Here is a 16,817-nt window from a genome sequence, read left to right on the forward strand (position 1 = left end):
GCAAATGATGACAGGCAAATGTTAATAGCAGTCGTGCGTCTGTGTAACGATCTATGCGCAAAGGATATACCTACTACCACCATCATATCTTAACAAAAAATTTGGCTGAGTACCTGAGGAAATTTTGGTCCTGTGTAAAATCACTAAGCGGATGTAAGCCTTCAATCCAGTCACTCGTCAACCAGTCTGGTGTGGCAGTTGAAGATAGCAAAACGAAAGCTGAAGGTTTAAATCTGCATTTAAGAAGTCATTCACACAGGACAATCGTACAAACACACCATCATTTGACCACCACACAGCACTTACAGCAAGACACAAACAGCTAAACAAAAACCAATTCAATACAAAACCCAAGAAAGTTGGCAGCACTTACAGAAACAAATGAGACTCTAGGCACAGAAACTGGCTGTTATGGTGCTACACTTCGAAAACACTGACCACAAGGAAAACTGCAGGCTCCTAATCTGAAACTACCTTTCCATTTTATTGTAAAAATTTTAATGAACTTTTTTAAATCTGTAACCTATATATGCATACAATAACGTACACGTGCAAACGAAAAAATTGTGTAATGTTTCAGAATATTCATTTTTAAATAAGGCGAAATGCGTCTGGCTGCACAAGTTAAATAATAATAAAGAAAACTTAATGTGCGGCATACAAAATACGATTTTATTTTAAATTACTGCAATTTAATACAGCTGTCACGAAAATGGTCAGCAAAAGGAACAGGTTAAATCGAGCAATGTTGACGCCAATGATGCTACAACATTGTCCTCCACTCCAAGTAATTCATATCGGAAAGAATTCAGTCTCTTCCTGGTAAAGAGGTCCAAACTAGTCACATAACGCAAGTGTCCCTGCATCCACTAAAAATCTATTTTCTGCTCTGTGCACAGTGCCTATCAAACACACCCTGTCTCTGCTCTAAAGGTAGAGGAACCATGAAGATCGTCAACGGCATAATGATGTAGAATGCACTGGCCAATGACTACATTAGAGACTTCATGGCATGTCCAAGTAATTATCATGGCTATGCTCATGGCGAAATTAGCATCTGGAGTAAGTTCCTCAATCAGATCTCCAGGAAGAACAGTTATGAGTACAGACTTGAAGAAAATCAAATGGCAAGAAGAAGTAAAGTGGCAACCTGGAATGTAAAATCAATGAGTCAAGGAGGGAAAATACATAATACAGTTCAAGAAATGGATGGGATGGGAATAGAGATACTAGGAGTTCTGGCCTAACACAGGAGATACTTACATAAATGGACACAGAGTGCTATACTCAGGAAGAGCAGACAGGGAGCATGAGCATGGAGTCGATGTAATACTATCAGTGATCTAGCAAGATGTCTCAAATGTTTCACACCTGTATCAGCCCATATAATGTTATTGCAGATGAGTGGTAGAGCTAGTGATATATATATATATATATATATATATATATATATATATATATATATATATATATATAATTCAAGTGTATGTTCCCTACAATGGACAGGGAAGATGAAAAGATAGAAGAATTTTATGATAACATAAATGGAATTTTAAGAAAACTTAATAAGTATAAGTTGACAGTTATGATGGGAGATTTTAATTCGAAGGTAGGGGAAGGTAGAACATCAGACATGGTAGAACCATTTGGAGTAGGAGAGAGGAATTCCAGAGGTGTTTGGCTTGAAAATTTTCTGTATCAATGATTATGAACAACTGGTTTAAACTTTCGCTGAGAAGACTGTGTACATGGACGTCTCCAATGGACAGACCTGTGAAATATGTAAGAAACTAGATTGATTTCATATTAGTAAATAAATGTTTCAGGAGCAGTTGCACATCATTAAAAATATACCCCAGAGCAGACGTAAACTCTGATCACACACCGCTTGTAGCAGTTTTTAAAGCTAGAACGAAGAGAGAGAAGAGAGAAAAATCAGATCTACAATTTGAGAAAAATGAAAGACCCAAAAGTTGCGCAACAAATAAAAGAAAAGTACCTAAAACCAGAGAGAAAGACGACGAAGTCATGGACAATGGATGAGATACTGAATCTAATTGAGAAAAGGAGGTTAAATAAGGGAAATCCAACGAAGTACAGGAAGATAAATAAGGACATCAGTAGAAAAATAAGGGAGGCAAAAGGAAATTAAAAAGTGGAGCAATGCGATGAAATCGGTTTTTATCAAACTAAATGGTTCAAATGGCTCTGAGCACTATGGGACACATCCATGCCCGAGGCAGGATTCGAACCTGCGACCGTAGCTGTCGCGCGGTTCCAGACTGAAGCGCCTAGAACCGCTCGGCCACACCAGCCAGCCTATCAAAAGAAGTATACTAGTTACAATGCACACAAGAAAGTCAAAGAAATAACAGGGAAATACAGGAAAAGCGTCAGTGGAAAACTAGTCGATGAAGCAGGAATCATGATGTTGGAATTAGAAGACAAGAAAAAGACATGGAAAATACGAGGGTTATTCCAAAAGTAAGGTCCGATCGGTCGCGAAATGGAAACGACTATGAAAATCCGATAAAGCTTTGCACAGATGTGTTGGGTAGTGTCTCTAGTATAACCCCAGTTAGCATCACGTCGCTCTTCTCATTTCTGAGCTCGCAGTGAGTGCGTAAAGATGTCTAGAAAATAGTGTCTGCCGCCAAGTACGAGGGCCTGGTGAGAAATGTCGCCTGAAGCTATGCAGCCAACATTACATAACTGTCGTGCTGTTTCGTCTTCACGACAATTCTCAGCCGCATTCTGCAGGGGCAATGAAGATGCTCCTGCATCGTTTTCAAATGGAAATGTTAGATTACCCACAATACAGTCCGCAATTGTCTCCCCCTGAGTTTCATCTCTGGTCACATGGACCGCTGTCTTTGAAGACAACATTTTGACACAGACAACGAGGTGTAGGCCAGCGTGGAGAATTGGCGGAAAGCACTGGCGGCTGCCTTCTATGATGAGGCTATTGAAAAGTTGGTACAACGCTATGACAAAAGTCTAAGTCAGAACGGCGACTACGTAGAGAAGTAGCTGAAAGGTGTAGCTAATTGTTACAAGTAAAACATTTCTGATGTTCACTGTGGTTTCAATTTGGCAATCAATCGGACTTACTTTTGGAATAACCCTCGTATATATATATAATTTATTTCATGACACTAGATGTGCTTTCAATTCAAGCACAAATGAAATAGGTGGCACAGATATACTAGAATTAGAGATGCAGACAGTCATCAGTCAGATGAAGGACAGAAACACTATGGGTCCATATAAAGTAGAAGTAGACTTCTTAAAACTGATGGACAAAAATCATGTAAAAGGATTAACCCAAATTTTCAATCGAATTTAAGTATCTGGAAACCTTCAATTAGAGTGCCTGAAATCAGAGTTCATTACTCCACCAAAAAATCCAAATGCAAAACAATGCAGAGATTATCGTACAATAAGCTTAATGAGTCTTATCTTGAAATTGTTTTTGGTGGTGATACAAAGAAGAATATATAGAGTATGTGAGGAACAGATAGCCACTAATCAGTCTGGGTTTGTTAATGCTGTGGGTAGGAGAGAAGCCTTTTTCAGTGTACAAGTATTATTTCAGAGGTTTAGAGATGTAAATAAAAATGTATTTGCTTGCCAAATAGACCACCAGAAGGCTTTTGATAGAGTAAAACACGACAAGTTGATGGAGATTTTGAGAAATACTGAAAAGGAGTCGAGAGATCTGTGAATCATCAAGAACTTGTACTGGAATCAAACAGCGGTGTTGCTATTGATGGAGAACATACTGAGGCAGTAAAAATTTTCAGAGTAGTAAGACAAGAATGTATCTTGTCACCCATACTATTTAATATATACTCAGAATTCACATTTAGAGAAGCCTTGGAAGAAGTAGAAGAAGGAATATTGATAAGTGGTGTGAGATTAAACAACATTCGATATGCTGATGATACTACTGTATTTGCTAACACTATGCAAGCGTTTCAATTATTAATGGATAGAATTGTAAGAGTTAGACCAGTCTGTAGGGGCTTGAAATAAACTCCACAATGACAAAACTCATGGTTGTAAGTAAGGCAAATAGTACAGGAGTAAACTTAGTCATAAACCAAAGAACTAGAGAAAGGATACAACAATATACATACCTTAGAACCATAATACATGAAAATTGGGATAACTCACGAGAAATAAAGATTCACATCAGGAAAGCAATAAGTGTGTTTCAGAGAATGATTGATACCTTCGAAAGCCGTAACCTGTCTAAGAACGAAAATCAGACTTTTGTACTGCTATACGTTCTGCCCTCCTGTATGGGGCAGAGACATAGATCTTAAATAAAAACACAGAGAAGAAGCTGGAGGCCTTTGAATTGTGGCTTTATAGATGGATCCTGAGAGACAAACGTAGAAGTTTTGAAAAGAGTGAACACAAACCTAAATTAATCAAGATACTGAAATGCCGAAAGTTGCAAATCTAGGACATGTCATGAGTAGTTCAAATAGATACGATTTGCTATTAAAAATACTTCCAGGGAAAATCAACAGGAAAAAAGGTTCTGGAAGAAGACGAATACCTCCGTTTGATAACCCTAGATTCTTAGATACTGGCTCAATATGTCTTTAATAGAACTATTCCATGTTGCTACAAACAAGAGAAGATTAGCCTTTATGATGGTGAACATTTGAACCAGATAGGCACCGAAAGAAGAAGAAACCTTTCCAACATGTCACTCTTCTCTGACAGTTTTGCAGTCTGCTTCACCACAGATTTAACTGCTTCCAGCGTAAGCATTGCTTCTGTTTCTGGTATTTGCAGGACTTCTATCTACCAACAATTCAATGCACCTGAAGTACCCCATACATTAATGAAGTATGAAAAGCTACCACAAACACTCAGCAACATCCACCTACACAACACATCATCAGGATTCAGTTTAGAAGGTCATCTTGAAAGAATACGCAATGGTTTATCAACAGCAACAAATGCACTAGTGGAGGCAGAATATGACTACATTCTCCCAAGAAATATAGAACTGCTAGTGCAGTAGACAGCCGTTGACAGGTGTAGCGATACTACATTAGGAGGGTGCATAAATTCGTAGCGTTTTTGTTTTGCAAGTTGTATTCAGTTCGCTATGTGTTTATTTATCAATTATCATTTTTTATTTGTAGATCGTTGTTACCATTTGAGTTTGCATACTGTAACTTTATCATTTGGGGATAGTGAGAGGAGCTATGTACACTAGAAAGTGGAGAGACAAGTGGAGAAATCGGAATGTTTCCGACAAATTCTTCTGTTTGAATTCCATAGAGGAGTGACAGCGGCAGAGGCAGCCAGAAACATTTGTGCCACGTATGGGGATAACACCATTGTACAGAGCATGGCAAGAAAATGGTTTTCTCACTATAAGGACCGTTTTGACATTACTGACTCTCCACGTTCAGGAAGAACTTCAGGGTACCTTTTAATGCATGAATCCACATGATCCAGGTGAGTGAATTCTAGAACTGGCAAATGTGGTGAACTGTGATAATTCCACCATCGTGAAACATTTACATGCAATGGGCAAGGCTCAAAAATCGGGTGTATTGGTACCGCATCCTCTAAGCCAAAATCATAAAATATCAGTGGGTGGTGACCTTATGTACATCTCTGCTTGTTCATCATCAATTGCCTCGTGAACAACACCAAACAATTCCTACCCTGTATCGTCACTGCCGACGAGAAATGGTATCTTTATGCTAACATAGGGAAAATGACAGAATTGTTGAGCCCAAGCAAAGCAGTAACTCGCACTACAAAGGCCTGCATGTATTAACAAAAGATAACGTTATGCACATGGTGGAACATCGATGGTGTGGTTTACTACAAATTGCTTCCTGAAGATGTAACCATCACTGCTGACATTTACTGAACAACTGCGGCATCTTACAGACACAGTACAAGAGCAATTACCAGGAAGACTGCCTGATGTGATGCTACTCCATGATAATGCATGCTTGTCTCCTGCTACATTGACAAAAAAACACTATACAACAGTTGGGTTGGGAATTCATTCTGCACTCACCTTATTCACCTGACCTTGTGCCCTCAGATATTCACCTGTTCCGCTCTCTATCGAACAATCTTCAAGGAACTTCCTTTCCGGATTAAAGTGGCCTCTGAATATGGCTCGAAGTGTTCTTCACTTCACAACCACACAGTTTCTATAGTGGTGGAATCTGCAGACTGTTGTAAATGTCGAAGCAGAATATGTTATTGATGATTTAGTCATCAATAATATATTCTCCTTCATTACTTCTGTGTTATGTGTATCTGTTGTGAACATGTGAAAAAACACAATGAACTTATGTACCAACCTAATACTTAATTCCAACTTTATATAACTGTTTTTAAATAGTGGGACGCCACCTATACACGTGATGTACACAATGTTGCGACATCTCAGTGAATGAATCATGCTGGCCTGTGAAGTCTGTTATAAAGGACTGCACAAATGACATAAGCCAAGGTGACATGGGACCCACAAGAAATACAGGCATGCAATGTACTTGTGTTATCACACAAGATGTCTTGTCTGACATACTTCAAACACTTAGCTACTTACAGGGCCAGGTGGGGAAAGCTGTGTCTCACATAATCTTAGCTGTGGACAGGATGTAAAACACCAATGGTCTTTCCTTCCTTCTTCTTGTGTTAGGATATTACATGAGCAAACTTCAAGTGAGTCATTCTTCTGAATACTTGTGTCTGAGAAACTGTCAGCTATACAAATTATGACCAGATTGTGTCACGTTATGCGTTTACACAATGAGCAGCCAGCCAAGGCTGTGCATCAGCCCTTTACTGCAGTCTGTAGGGGTGTACACCTCTAGCCACCTGGTGGCAAAAACTGATAATTTTCAACGTAAAACAAACACTGGCAGTTTGCCTTAGCAGCTTCTTTTGATCCTCTGTTTCTCTCTTTTAAAAACAAGCTGGGTAGGTTTCGATATGACAGAACTGACCATTCCCTTGTGAGTGGTCTAAGATAGCGATAGAGTATTTCAACTCTTATTTCATTCTGTACTCCCTGATCTTGACTATTGATGACCGAAACTTCAACTTTCGACCAGCACTCATGGCCCAGTAACACACTACCCTTGGCCCATGAGTGGGCTGTGTCCCATGGGTTGAGAACTTCCGGTATATATAATATTCTCTGCTTATGAACCATCATGCCAAAGAAAATTTCAACTCCCCTCTAGCAACACCAAGCCTTATATTGTAATTTCCTTTTGGTGGATCATTTTTAGATTGCTGCTGTGGAAAATGGCGCATAAGATTCAAATGGTTCAAATGGCTCTGAGCACTATGGGACTCAACTGCCGAGGTCATTAGTCCCCTAGAACTTAGAACTAGTTAAATCTAACTAACCTAAGGACATCACAAACATCCATGCCCGAGGCAGGATTCGAACCTGTGACCGTAGCATTCTTATGGTTCCAGACTGCAGCGCCTTTAACCGCACGGCCACTTCGGCCGGCGGAGCATAAGGCATGGCTTAAGAGAGTAAGACACTTATCACCAATTAGTATATGAGGGCAAGGTGTATTCTGTCCAGGAAGATTGTCAGAATCTGGAACATTCATAGAGTTCTCTTCAAATCTATGACCCACGTCAGACGCGTCAAAAATGCCACCATCACTGTGTTTTCCATAACCACCCATGTCGACACAAACAACAGTCCAAGAATTGCCATGAGCCCAAAGAAAATTTGTTCAAGTAACACCAATAATTTGACCCACTTTTTCGTGGACATTTGATAGTAACATGTTCCCTCCATTATTACTAACAATTCAATTTGGAAATCCCCATGAACCTCTAAATGCTTCAGCAGACTTGTCCCAGATTTTGACGTTGGATCCTGTCAAATGTATGGACTCCATTTTTTTGTGACTGTCTTACAGACTGGAGAGACAATTGTACCTACAGTTGCAAATACCACTCGAAACTATGGCGTATGGTACAAAACACGTCACCTGCAGTGAGGTACCTAGAACAAAGCATTAATAGAAATGCATATGAGCCATATATATTGCTGATATCATACCTGATGGTAATTAATGTAGTAAATACCAATAAAATTAACCGCAAGTGTGAAGGAAGGGGAAGAACTAAAACGAAAGAGGATGGAAAATGTGACAACTACCAGAAATTTTTAAGATGCTGTAAAACAACAACGGGATGATATGTTGATAATAAGAAATGGTATGGTCTAAAGAAATTTAGGCATCCTGTCCCTTTTTGTCATTTGTGTTAACCGCTTCTGGTGTGTTGGCAGCTCCACTTGAAACACCTACAGCTAGTGCAGATTCAAAAGACAGTGTACCTGCCCCTGCACCTTGAGTATTTATAAAAGAGGCGACAAAGGAATGTGATTGCTGTCCTTATTCTCTGCATAGGGAATTAATCACTGCAAAGGAGGTGCCGTCATTCACCAGAGATCAATGACAATGCACAATATATCTCTGTCATTTGAAACATTCTTTATAGTTCATTAGTAAATGTGTAAGTAAAAAGGGTTTTAAATCGTCTTTAATGAGATTTAAAATCTCATTGAAACGTTCACTGGTCATTCTAAAGTAGATAAAAAACTGTTTTTCGTCTTGACCAAGCTGTGGCATCAGTGTGTGTAATATTCAGCATACTTGCCTCTTTCGTCAAGCACCCACTTCTGTTTTCTGAAAGAGCTAAAGTAATTACATAACTTACTGTTTCTGACATCTGTCCTAACATATCTAATTTCGAAATACATGTTTATTCTTCTCTTTGTTCATATTCTTTGACAGCTGATAAAACAAGTGTACCTCCTTCGGCGGACGATATCCTTTGTTCGACTAGCTGCAGAGAATTTCGCCTCGCCCCAGCAGCAAGCTTGACTCTAGTGTGAACAGTCAAGAGAAAAGGCTTCTCTGCCTCTCTGGTGCTGCCGGAGAGTCGCTGCGAATCCGCCCTGAACAGTTTCGCCCACTGAGAAATCGCACCCACATGGGGACCACTTAGTGTGGTGAGTACTGTCTTAGCATGCAGCTACCTGGACAGCCTACCTACCAGGGGCTTACGGCTATGGTTCCTTGCAGTGCGATAGAAAACAACACATTTACGTACTCTGTAGCTAAAGGTTAGTGGAGGGTAAGTCAGGCGATCAGTATCTCGCGTGGTTTGGGATGCATTATTACTGCGGCGCAAGAAATAGGCTTTTTTTTGCTACACTGCTCTTTATTTAAAATAGACACAGTAAAATCACATCCTTTAATCCATACCATTTACAATCATTATTATTCTTATCAACACATACTAGAGCCAAAATAACCCAGTTTTCCAGTTTTGTCCATCATGAACATCAATAGATATCAAAGCAAGGTTGAACTTAATAGCATGTAGAACTGCAGGTCCAGGGGACAACTGTTGATATATAGCAGTGGATGGAGCAATTTTATTTATTTATACATGTCCAAAACATTACATATAATACATATATTGTTGAATATCATACACACACAGACAGACACACACACACACACACACTCAAATATATATATATATATATATATATATATATATATATATATATATATATATATATATATATATATATATATAAGGATTGCAAAACATATAGACATTACTATATTCCACTTTACGAACTGACTTATTATTGGCGACAACCAGATCACCCATCGAGACAGGTTTTGCCAGTTCCCTACAGTTGAATAGGTGCTGAATAGGTGCTGGTGGTCTTGAGGTTTAGCACACTCACATAGCTCATCCGTTGAGATACATCCCCATTTCTTCATGTTTACTTTGCCCTGAGGTAATTCTGTTCTCAGTCTACTGAGGACCTTCCATGTTTCATATGGGGTGACCTGCAGCAAGTTCTTCTTTGAGGTCATCCCAATATTTCTCTGAGAATGAACAACCCAGGAATTGTATTTATTGCATTGAAGGTGGTGTTGAAATTGGTTGTGTTGTCTGCAGGAAACTTTTTCTCGATTTGAGTCTTGGTGACTGATATTCATGTCCTAACAGGGGATGTCTTGGATCTGTCTCCTGCTTCTTTCTTTCCATTTCAGCTGCAGTTCTCCTTTGGATATCTGGTGGTGCTACACCCAAGAGATAGTAGATTTTGTCAACTGGGGTTGCCCACAGGCAGCCTGTCATAATGCGTCCTGTTTCACTTAGAGCGATATTTACCGGTTTGGCATGGCTGCAGTTCTGCCACACACATACTGCATATTCTACAGCGGAGAAGCACAAAAGAAGGGCAGAGGTTAGAGGATATCTGGATGTACTCCTTATTGTTGCCTGCCAGTTTTCGAGTAGTGTTGTTGCTAGCACAGACTTTAATTTTTGTAGATACAGTGGTCGAAGGTATGATACAATTTTACTCCCAAATATTTAGGACCATCGCAGTGTGTTAGTTGTTGAGCTCTCCAGGTTATGCTCGATTTCCTTCTGGCCTCTCTGTTCTGTAAGTGCAGTGCACACACTTGTGTCTTTGAAGGGTTTGGCTTCAGGTAATTACTGTCATAATAGTCAGATAGTGTCTTAAGACTTGTTGTTAATTTTTCTTCCACCTCCTAAAAAGTTCTCACTTGGGGAGCAGCCGCTGTATCATCTGCGCAAATGAAGATTAATTGGCTGGTTATTAGTATAAATATTATATAACAATGGGGCGATCACACTTCCTTGGGGGATATCATTTCTCTGTGTCCTCCAGTGGCTCCTTTCGTTTTTTAGAGTAACAAAGAAACGGCTGTTTCGAAACAGATACTCATAAAATGTGTTAAATGGAAGTCTTTTGTGATGGCATAGATCTTGTTAATAATTTCCTGTGATAGGTCGTGGTGTATGCCAAGGTAAGATCAACAAAGGCACCACCGGTGATCTGCTCGCATTCATGTCCATCTCTTGTGCATTGTGTCAGATTCAAGATCTGTCCACAACATGACCTCCATGGATGAAAACCCGATTGTCTCCTAATCCGAGTTTGGTTGACATGGTCTGAGATTCGATTGAGGATCATTCTCTCGACGACTTTATGAAGATGACATAGGAGTGGTATTTATCAGAAGTTTTTGGCATATTGGCTGTTTCCCAGGATTCAATAGGGCCACAACTTTGATTTTTGTCCAGATCTTTGGTATTTGCAATCTTGAAACACAATGTTCATCATATCTAGAGTCCACTTCTTGATTTCTGGTCGAAACATTGTTATTTGTCCCATTACGTGTCATCAAACCCAGCAGCTTTATTGCTTTTCATTGAGGATATTATGGGTTGTAATTCTTCCAAAGGGAAAGGTGTTCCAGTATAGTTATTCAATAATTCTTTATATCTTTGGGGTTAGAGATTTTTTATTAATTTTTCCATTCAGCAATAACTGCTGTGCTATCTGGTTAGGTGTTATATCAGGAATGACTGAGGGAGTAGCTGTTGGGTCATTTCCAGGACTCTTCTGCAGTTGCTATACCTCTCCACTGTTTTGTTTCATATCTAGCTGCACCACAAGGTCACACAGTTTTTTTCCCTTGTATTTGATATGACTAGCATCAGGTCTTTACTGGCTTATATTGTTTCTTCAGAAAATGTCTTCAAAGAGGTGTTCATATTTATTCAGAAGTGTCTTTGTCTCTTAGTCTGGTCTCAGTATACAGGTTTTTCTACATCCCCGAGGTGTGTGCCTACATGAGACTGTATTGACCAGGTTTATAAAGGACTTATATTCGTTTGGAAAAGGATCGCATTCAAATATTTTAGTCAAGTTCCTCAGCAAGTTTATCCCATTGTGCTTGTTTAAAGTTAAATCTTCTCTTGAAGGTGGTTTATTTGAGTTTGATTACTTCTTCTATAGTGCAGTGTCTTGGAATCGGATCCCCCATGTCTTTGTTCACTTGATGGGCAATATTTTCACTTGCAAAGATATTACGTGGGTTATATCCACATTCTTATCTTCCACTTTGGAAGGAGTATGATAACTCTGGATTGTAGATTAGCTTCAGGCCCATGCGTTACATCCAGTTTTCAAGGTCTTCTCCACTTTGGTCTGATATACTGTGGCAGTTAAAATCTCCTATGACCAATTTCACTGGTTGCGAACAGAAATTATCTGGTTCTTTGAAGCTAAATCCATTATTTGGGGGTTTGTACATGAATGTTTCTGTATGAGACCATGTTGCTATAGTAAGTATTTCTGTATCATTGTCTTCAGTTAAATTTGTGGACGAGATGCATTACCATATTGCGTGCTGGGTCTTTCAATGATTCAGGTCATTCCACTTACCTTTGGCCTTCTGTCATGTGGGCCTCTATAATTTTCCTGGATGAGCAGAATGTCACAGTTCTTTGTCTTACACCTACTGGATAGTAGTATTCCTTTCTCTAATCGTATTCCTTCAATATTTCTGGAAATTCTTGTAAGAGCTGCTTTGAAAAAAAGCTATGGAACGAGCCTCCCTGAAGATCACCACACAGAGAAATAGGCATGGCACGACATGTCATTATCAGCGATCAGGCATACCCTGAGCAATGCTGGGATTAATCCCAATGGCAGATTCTTCCACCACTATAACATTACACTCGATGGAGCACTATTACACTTAATTAGAAAAACTGGGCTGTTGTTGCCCTGCCTCACTATATTCATTTACCTCTGCATATGTAAAAAACGATGACCTATGTGTGATCCAGACTTTATAATTTGTTGTAGAAAAATGTGAAAAACTGGAAGATAGTTCATATTAATGAGATTGCTTTTAATTGGTATAAACTGATGATGAACTATATACATTTTGTATTAATAAACAAAATGAATGAACAATATGTTTGACTGGTCCTTTAGTTCATTTAAAGTAATGCTAATAGTTAGCACAATGCGAGTGGATAAACAATATTTTAGGTTTTTTGAGTTGATGTATAGCTGTACAGAGGTATAGATGTTTAGAGCTTTTGGAATTCCTCCTCTGGACCGAGCAACACAAAGCCAACCATGAGCAAAACTTGGATTTTCTACACTGAATCTGGCAACATGCAATGACCACCTTGAGAAGTTTTGATTGTCATCGTGAAAGCACAACTGCACAACACACAGGAAACTGTAGGCGTTTGAATGTGAAGAGTGAATCAGTGCGAATCATTGAAATTTGTGGAATCAGCAAATATTTTGCTTTGGTTTTCCCATTAATTACTGTCGCTTCAATACATTTGACACCAGTTTTTTCACAGACAGTCTGGTTCTATCGGACAACTTGGGTGTGTTGAGATTCCAAAGACAGCGAGCCAACTTTCCACGCTAATATGTATGGTGGTACTTCAGCCTCCAATGAGTTGAGAAATTCTGCTGGAAAATTAAGAGATTGATCCTCTCAATGGATTTATATTTCGTAACAGCGGCTTTTTCTTTAGATGTTTCAGCAATTCTACTGGCTGATAGTTGCCACACATGACTGATTGATCTTCCAATGTTGATTTTTAGTGTGAAATTACAAATAATTTCCATTACTTAATGTTTGGCAACAGATGATGCATCAAAAGATACTTTGTTTGTGAGTGACACGAATTTCTTTTACCTGTAAACAAAAGGGAAATGGAATGTGATTCACCTATAAAATAAAACATAAATAATTATCCATATTAACGTCCAGCACTTAACAAAACGGAAATGGTATTCCATTTCAAACTCAGTCACCAATTACTATATACAGTCACAATCATTATTTGTTATTATTGAAGACTGAGGCGTCAACAACAAAGTGGCTAGCATAAAAACCTTCTCCATGAAAAAATACATTACACATGTGCTACCTTTTATGGTGCTCTGTCCAACTGTGTTGAAGTCTATTAATCTCAGACAGATACACCAACATTCATTTTTAAACATAACATCCCTGCATCATAAAACTGTTGATAAATAGTGGGACACCACCTATACACATGATGAATATGTCAGTGTGGCATCTCAGCAACTGAATCATGCTAGCTTGTGTGGTTGCTTATAGAGCAATGTGCAAATCAGATAACTCAGGGTGTATCCTTTCAACACGAACTTATAAATCAACTCCTGATGATATGTTTCGTATATAGGTTAAAGTACGAGGAGGCATTACTAATTTAATGTTACTGTGTATATTTGATTTTAAATAAAGAGCAGCATAGTAAAAAAAATAACTATTTCTTCTACCATGGGTAATGATGAATCCCAAAACATCTACATATGCATCTACTTACATACGCCACAAGACACTGTACAGTACATGGTGGAGGGTACTCCATAGTACTGTCATTACTACTACCACCCTACATAATAATCACCTGATGAACCTTCCACTAACAATTAGCCATGATACTAATCTTATGACGAATCATAGCTTATTGAGACTCTAAGTATTGATATATCTTATGCCCATAATGTCAGCAAATACTACACATAGCTGGCACTGCCTGCATACATGGCAACTCATTACCCCATAAAATACAATATTGGCATCTCACTGGCAGTGGGTACTTCCTGCAGTTCCTTCTCAACTGAGATAAATCCACTCAGGTTTCATAAATTGCGCGTTCACGTTATTATACTCATCACTACTACCCACCATGGCCATGTACAAAACAAGAATGCAACATAAATAACAAAAAGGCACCCACTAAACTGTACTACTGCACTACAACTTTGGCTGCAGGTAATGGTCCTGAATCCAGCTGCAAGTGTTATTGACCACTTATGATACCACTTATATAGACAGCAGTGGTGGGCCTCTCTGGTGGGTGGTGGAAGCAGGTTGAGTGAGGTTAGGTGGTCAATAGCTCACAACCAGGGTGGGGTAGGATCAGAGCAGCAAATGAATGTCATCGTACTTAGCAAACATGATGTTACAGAAACATTTATTGTTCGTGAACTATAGCAATCGTGATGGTGTTTGAGACATCAACATACCCTGACAAAACCCGTGATGGCATGCAAGGAGGTGCAGCCAGCACCAGGCAGCCTGACATCTTGCAGTGTTGGGCAGCCAGTGGTGGTGACGATAGCGATTCTGCAAGAACTGCAACAGCAGCAGTGAGTGGTGGCTGCGTGGTCCTGGGCTTAAACTGTATGCCTCCACAGTAGTCGGCTGGCAACAGCGCAACTGAGCCCCAGGTGACCCATTGGTTAGAGCGCACTACTTTCACAGCATCAGACTTCGTACAAGCAGCAGGGCTGCACCTAGCAGTGGCAGAGACTGAGGTGGTGATTAGTTGTTCTGTGTAGACTCATAGACCACTGAAGGTGCCCCCGTCATGACTGGTGGCTGGCTGACACGCTTTTGATAAAAAATGAGAAGTATTTAGACAGACTTGGCCATCGTTGTTGTGCTATAGCATCAGTTTCTATGATGTAAGCCACAACAAAACTGTGGCTTGGATGTAAAGCAATCAGACCATCAACGCTGCAGTGGCTCTGCCTTCCTGCAGTGTTGTTGAGATTATAGCTTTGGTTTCTCAGCTGGATTGGTGATGTGATGATTGCCTGGCATCATAGTGGTCGTTCTTGTTATATCAACAGGCAGTTTCTGGTGAAACAGCTTCCAGTTGGCTTTGGTCTGACCTGCTTCTGTCCTCTTGCATCACCCATGGCAACTTTAATTTTGTCCAACTGTGCCCAGTAAAGCTTGCAGAAACCTGAAGATATGCTATGTACAAAATCGTTCATAGCATAATAAATGTGGTACAATACAGCTGTGGTGGTTTTCATTAATCCTTATTGTTATAATTAGTTTCTGGTGTAACAATTCTCCAGTAATTAGCCAAACCAAACCCTTCCATCGGATTTCCACAGGATGTAACGAGATTCATCACTTCAAATCGTTCATTTCCAGCCATACAATGCCCAGTGGCGTCACTCTTTACACCACCTTAAGTGTCTCTCTGCACCAGCTACAGAAATGTCTTGCTTATGAAGAGACCATTCTACTGCATACTTTGCAACTCCTCATGCCCAGTTATTGCACTAGCAGGACTTCTGGTACACTTTGGAAATCAAAAGTGATTCCTTCTGCTGATTTCATTCGACTTTCACAACTACCCTCCACAATGCTCGACGGTCCCTATTCATCTGTACATGAGGTCGGTCTCGTCATCAGTCAGATGTGGTTGTTCCTTACCATTTTCACTTCACATGCACATCATCAACAGTTGACTTAGCAGCTTTAGGATGGTTGAAATGACCATGGCGGATTTGTTAAACAGGCGATTTCCAGTGACTTCATCGTTTTCGAATTCACTGAGCTCTCCTGTCCAATGTATTCAACTGTTACAGCTTCTCTACTGACAACACAATACTCCCTGTATATTTACATAGTGATGGGTGTGCCTCTCATGATATTTAGTGGTCAGTTGCGTGGGAGTGCCCAGATATTTTTGATCAGATAGTGTATTCATGACGATTTTATACATACGACTGTGTGCAAGCCATTTACAGAGCACTAAATACACAATGGCTTCAGTTTACTAAAAAATCAGAATTTACGTCTATTTACGTTTTGCATGCTATTAGCGAAACATATACAACAGCAAAAAATAAACAAGTTTTTCTTCTAAAATACCCACCTACTAGTATTCAACCAAAAATTTGTCTATAGGCTTATATCTACTGAAGAGAAAAAGTGTTTTCATTTTAGATTTAAAATTTACTTTTCTTCCTATCGGTCATGTTATGTAATGCCTGATACAGTTATGGATTAGGAAATATAAGAACCAGTAGCAAAGCTTAATAAAGACCGCGCCATTAGTCATGTAAAACTCAG

General features: G+C 39.4%; 1 protein-coding gene across 2 annotated transcripts in view; it reads right to left on the bottom strand.

Annotated features, from left to right (window-relative positions):
- LOC126481677 (juvenile hormone esterase-like) overlaps positions 1–16,817 on the bottom strand; it is a 499,150-nt gene that overhangs the window by 197,347 nt on the left and 284,986 nt on the right. The gene's annotated exons all lie outside the window — the stretch shown is intronic.

Source organism: Schistocerca serialis, chromosome 5 (genome assembly GCF_023864345.2).
Source record: "Schistocerca serialis cubense isolate TAMUIC-IGC-003099 chromosome 5, iqSchSeri2.2, whole genome shotgun sequence".
Lineage (NCBI taxonomy): Eukaryota > Metazoa > Arthropoda > Insecta > Orthoptera > Acrididae > Schistocerca > Schistocerca serialis.